The following is a 6,180-nucleotide window of genomic DNA, read 5'->3' on the forward strand; positions in this document are numbered from 1 at the left end:
ATCTTTCCAATTGGTGCTTGATAGGTTTTATCGCCTCCACTCGACTTTCCTATCATGTGGCACTCAGTGGTTTCAATGTCAGAGAGAATGTTCCCAGATGTTGCTTCAAAATTTGCCATTAATGAGTTGATGCAGAGAAAAATACATAGATGCTTTGAATTACATTAAAAAATTCAGCAGGCTCACTAGAAGCTGATGACTGACCACCAAGTTCAATGAATGAGAACTGCATGGGACAAAAAAAGCTCAAGGGTTTAACTCTCGTATCTGTGTCTGCACTCCTCTGTTCTTTCCTCGCATGTTCTTTCCTCGCATGTTGGCACCATTATCATAGCCCTGACCTCTCATATCAGCTATTGCAATTCCCGTATCTTCCAACTTTTTAAGAAGCACATTTGTCATACTAGCTCCTGTAGTATCATCAGGGCCGGCTCTGGCTTTATGGCCGCCCCAAGCAAAAAAACAAAAAAAAACAAAAAAAAAACGGGGCAGCCAGAACGGCAAAGCAAAAAAAACAAAAAACAAAAAACAGTGATCTGTGCGCTGGAGCGCAGGTGCAGGGGGACCGGCTAGCGGGGGGGAGGGGAAGGGAGAGGGTGGGAGAGAGAGAGAAGGGGGGCGGCCAGGGCTACAGCGGGGTCCTGCCACGCGGCCCCTCCCGCCGCGTGCCGCCTGCCGCGAGGGCTTTGCTCTGGTAGGCGGGGAGGGAAGGATGAGGACTGCCCTGCCGGGCTTGCTGCAGGGAGCTCCCATCCTCCGCGCCGCCGCCCCCTACAGGGCGGCCGGAGCAGAACAACAACAACAACAAAAAAGCGCCCATGCCGTCCTAGAATTGGGCGGAATGCCGCCTCGTTCAATCTGCCGCCCCAAGCACCAGCTTGCTCGGGTGGTGCCTGGAGCCTGTCCTGAGTATCATCAATGTCAATAAATTCTAGAAAATTTTCTCTGACAGTCACCATTGCAGGGACATTTTCACTAGGTTCTGTTGTTGTTACAAAATGCACCATTAAAGTAATTTGTTCTGTATAGTTGATGTCAGGTGTGCAGTCCAGAATAACAGAGTAATATCTTGCTGACTTCAGATCTGCCACAATCTTCTGTTTGACTTTTGTTGCCAGTAACTGTATGATCTCATTCTGAATTGTTTTTCCAAGGTAGTTGTGTGTGTACATTTCTTGGGTGGTGACTCTTCTTAGATGCTCCTGGAGTACAGCATCAAACTCAGCCATCAGCTCCACAATTTTAAGGAAGTTTCCATTGTTTGGCACATACAGCTGCTCTGAAGTGCCACGCAATGCTAGATTTTGGATAACAAGCATTCTCACAATGGTAATGAGCCTTTTCAGAACATTTGCCAGTAAAGAGACTCTGATGCAATCTTCTCTTGACACTGATCATCTATGGTGGCTCTAGCGGGGTGGTCACCCGCTCTTGTCTTAAAAGGCTTAAAACAGCCCAAGGAGTGGGCTGTGGCAGGGAAGTAAAAGTGGGGCTGATTGGGAAAAACAGCCTCAGCTGGGGGCCATGCCCCAATCAGACCAAGGCTGTCTTAATGAGGGCCCCGCTGGCCCTTATAAGAGGGCTGGGGCCAGAAGCCAGAGACAGAGTCTCTCTCTCTAGTGATAGAGAGGGAAGGGCCTGGCTGCTTGGAAGCTGAGAGGATACCAAGACTGGAGCAGGCCTGGAAGAAGGCCAGAGGAGCTGGGGAGCTCCAGCCTAGAAACCACCCCAGGCTGCTGGCCTTGTTAAAGGCCAAAGAAGGTACTGGGGTTGCAGAGACAGCAGGTCCAAAACCCTCCTTGCCAGTGATGAGTAGCAATTATACTGCAGTCTGCCCCAGTGAATGGGGGCTAGATAGTGACTGGCAGTAGCCAAAGACTGAGGTGAGGTGGGGATAGGGGGTGGGGGTTCCCTGGGGAGGGGAGACTGAGATCTGTGGGGGTACTGCCAGGGAGCAGCACCCCAGCCTGAAAGGGGCACTGGACTCCAGGAGGGACCCGCTCCCAGCAGGACACTGGCCTGCAGAGGGCGCTCCTGGGTCAAAGAGCTAATTCCTAGGATGACTGACAGGAGGTGCTGCAGGGGTGAGTCCCACCACGTTACAGTGGCCTTTAACCTTAGTCTCATCTCAAGCTCTTTCCACCCATGGAAAGTTCTCTGGTGATTTGCCGCCTTTTCATGGCATACCAGATTTCTAGCCAGATTTTTCCACTCCTTGTTCCTGTAGAACCCAATGTGGCTGGAACATTAGACTGGAAGAGTTTGCAACAAAAACAGTATGCAGTATTCTGGGTTTTTGAGTACATAAGCCATGGCCTCTCCACTTTGTCACCATTGGGGATTTCATGCCAGTAATGTGTTGGATGAAAACTTCTATTTTCATTTCCTTTTAGGGAACATGAAGTTTTTCACTTGCTGTGGCCCATGCAGTATAAGGCCTCAGGCTACTGCTCAAGTGGGTCCACAGTCCTGGATCATCTAGACTTAAGGAACTAAACTCAGCAGCAGCTGTTTCTTGCACCTCCACCACACTCTTCTCTGAGCTACACTTTTCTTCAGGAATGTGCATGGTTACATCCATTTGAGATGCTGCAGTAGCTGCCAGGTCACCTGCACTCTGACTAACTGGAAGATCAGGCATCTCCTCACCACTCACATCCTCACTGGGGCCAGAAGGCTCACTGTGAACATTTGTGTCTGTGTATCTCAGGAGAGCTCCTTCCTGCTTAGATAGAAAAGCTTCATTTGCTTGCTTGCTTTTTCTGAATGCTGTCCCAGAGGGGCATTTTCTTCTTTCACTCATGACTGCTGTTCTGTGCCAGCTGTAGTGGCTCTCAACACCCAATTGAAGGGGACAAATAAGCAGGCTGGTAGCAGGGCCTGAGTGAGGGAAGATATCAGCGTCTTCAGGGCCTAACTGGCTCCTACTACTTCAGTTGACTGCCTGTTCTCCTCAAGTGGGTTCAGGGAAGCCGCAGGAAACGGGAAGCTCCCTGAGAAGCTGGTGTTAATCAGTCCAGGCTCCTGGGGGTGCTAGAGAGGTACATCAGAGGCTCCTCCTCCTCTCTCTCTCTGCAGCTCCTGCTGCTTTCTGTTATTCTCTCACCTTTTCGCCTGCCTGCCTGTTATGTCTCTTGTGCCCTCCTTCCTCCAGCACAGTGTGACAGATTTTCGTTACCAATGTGCCTGGGCCCATAGTTGATCAGGCTGGGACCACAGGATCTTTTTGGGGAGGAGATGATGAGGCACACCACACATCTGAATTTTAAAGCTTTATTGATAAAATAATAATAACAGTGGAGAGTGCGGGAAATGCTTCCATGTCACTCAAAGGAAGGAAGAAAGCGTTAATGCCCCAAGCCCTAACCCACTTTCATACTCTCTCAACCCAGACTGGCCAAGTCTAGGTGTAATGTCAGAAGAAGCGGGGAGGGAGGGAGGGTGGATGGGGAGTGCTGTCCTGGGCCCGGGTCATCCAAGAATCTTCTGTGTTCTCCGAATTGCTCCAGCTCTTGGGAGGGTTTTTAAGTCCTGGGTTCCTTTGGGAGTGTCGTCATCCAGGGCCCTCTGTGCCTGGTGCTCTTTGTACCAATTCCAATCGGCTTGCTGTGGCCTTCTCGGCTGCCCAAAACACACCGGCTCCAGGGATGCTTGGCTCGGCACCCCCCTTTTGTCATCTCGTTTGTGTTTTCACACTTTGCTGGTTATCTTCTTTAGTTGGCCTTGCCGGTTTGCAGGTCTGGGCAGTAGGATTCTTCTTTTTCTGAGCAGCTGTGAGAATGTTCAAACCCCCATCTTTCTTGGCTCGCAGCCAAGGCTTGGCTGCGAGCTGTGTCCTTGGGCTGGCTGGGGGCCAGCTCTGATCTTCGGATTCAGCTAGCTGGAGTGTTGAATTGTTTCGTTCTCTGCTGTTTTCTTTCTCCCTTCCCTCTTGGCCTCTCGTACCTGCTGAGAACTTCCACTCCACACTCTCACACCTTTGACCCTCCCCAAAATGCTTTGCAACGCTTGCAACAGCGTTAGCCACATACAGTGCTGATCTGCCTTCCGTGGGGACTCCCTGAGGGAGGGGGCCATTGGGGTGTGACATTTCCCCCCCCCCCTTGACCCTCAATCAACATTTTGTTGGGAGGGGTCACCATTTAGGTTTCCACCCTCTTCCTCCTGCCCCCCCTCTCCTCCCCCGCTACGGTGGCAAGGGTTACTGTTGATCTTCTACCTAAAAGTATGCACCAAATTGTTAGGACAGCAACAATTGCATACACCAGCCAATAATGACTTTTGGCTTCATTAGTAACATTAACATAGCATAACACTTTCTTGTTGGCATAGATGCCCCACTTGAATGGTGGTGGTAAAGGCAGCTTTCTTCTGGTTAAACGTGTGTTGTAACACCATGAAGGAGAAGGCATCTGTCTGGAATACTGAAAGCTGCTCTTGGATGTGTGCCAACAGCAGAAACACATGGGGTGTTATCCATGAACAATTAAACACAACATAGTTAGAAACATTAACAGTCTGTTGCATAACGATGGGCCAGTGCACTGAAAATTTGTGTTCATGATCTTAACAGCAAATCAAAAGGGGTTGATGGTTCTCTAAACACCTACAGAGGTAGTGGTAAACACATGTGCTGCAGTGGGGGCATATCCTGATGCCTCCCCTTCCCTACAGATGTGTTGACCCACCTCATAAAAGTGGCCTGGCATTGCCTTCTCTTTACACATTATTTGAGGGGGCTCCATAGGCCACAGCTGCCAAGTGTTGCCCTCTGCAATCCATAGGTCCTGACTGCATTCCTGGACTATCGCTTAGCCGTGTCATTTGGGGGAGCATCCACCTCCCACATGTCACGATGGATCACCCAGTCCAAGAGGCAGCCTTCCCACATGCCTGGTTGGATTTTCATGGCAGGGGCCCATACTCCTTTCATGGGTCCGAAAGCTGTGAAGGAACAGGCTATGCCTGTGCACTTTCACTTAAGGAGCCTCCAGAAGTGGTGAAAAGGCCATTGTTCCTGGGGAATTCCTGTGTGGCCATGGATTTCCCCGGGCCAGACTCCATAGAGCACATTCTCCTGGATGCTACGGACTTATAGGGCTAAATATTGCTGGAGCTGGGAGCATACCGAATTCCATGCTAATTGATCCCCAGCCTCAATTATGGTCTTAATTAGTCCCTGTAAGGTATCCCGCGTGTGGAGGGCCAATTCGGCAGTATGTTTTAGGGCGGCAGTAGCCACTGTAAGATGAGTAAGGTCTGCACTTGTTACCAGCCCCATGGCTCTTTAAAAAAAAAAAAAAAAAAAAAAAATTGTTCCAACTGTTTCTCTCATGGCCCCTTGCTGAATATTCCAAATACTAGCTGCCGCATTGGCCCTGTCCCACAAGGAGCCCACTAGGATCTGCCTTTTCTGGGGGCGGGGAAGCCACATTTGGGTAAGGAGAGCAAGTTGGAGGGTGACCCTCCCCAAGTACAATTGGGGAGGAAGGTTGGGACTTGGAAGTGCTCCAAAGGCAAATGTTGGGTGACTGCCTCCCATTTGGTGACTGGTAAAATTTGCCTCCATACATGCATTGCATTGCAATGAATGATTTTGCAGGCCTCTCGTACCTGCTGAGAAAACTTCTACTCCGCACTACACACTATTGACCCTCCCCAAAATGCTTTGTGATGCTTGCAACAACATTAGCCATGTACAATGCTGATCTGCCTTCCCTGGGGACTCCCTGAGGGAGGGGGCCATTGGGGTGTGACAACTCCACCATCTCTGTGCATATAGAGCAGAGAGAATGCATATGCACCAGACACAATTTTCTACACTCTGGGTCCTAGCGGTGCCCCCGCACAGTCTGGCACCTGAGGCGGTCACCTCAGTTCACCTCATGGTAAGGCCAGCCCTGGAAGTACAGTAAGTCAAGCCAACATGATAAATGGATGTTTAAGTGCACACTAACAATGATCACATTTATTCTTCTACTGAATTCTTCAATTATTGAAAGGTTTTCATGCAGTGCTATCACACCATATGGCAGCAACCTTAAATCCCAGAGGCACATACTTAAAAGACCATAACATGTCAGGCCTTGAATAAATTGGATCAAACAATTATGCAATAATAATAATAAGCAATGATGAGATGCATTAAACAAGAGTGTCATTGTTTATGAAATGCTGTGA

Source organism: Trachemys scripta, chromosome 2 (genome assembly GCF_013100865.1).
Source record: "Trachemys scripta elegans isolate TJP31775 chromosome 2, CAS_Tse_1.0, whole genome shotgun sequence".
Taxonomy (NCBI): domain Eukaryota; kingdom Metazoa; phylum Chordata; order Testudines; family Emydidae; genus Trachemys; species Trachemys scripta.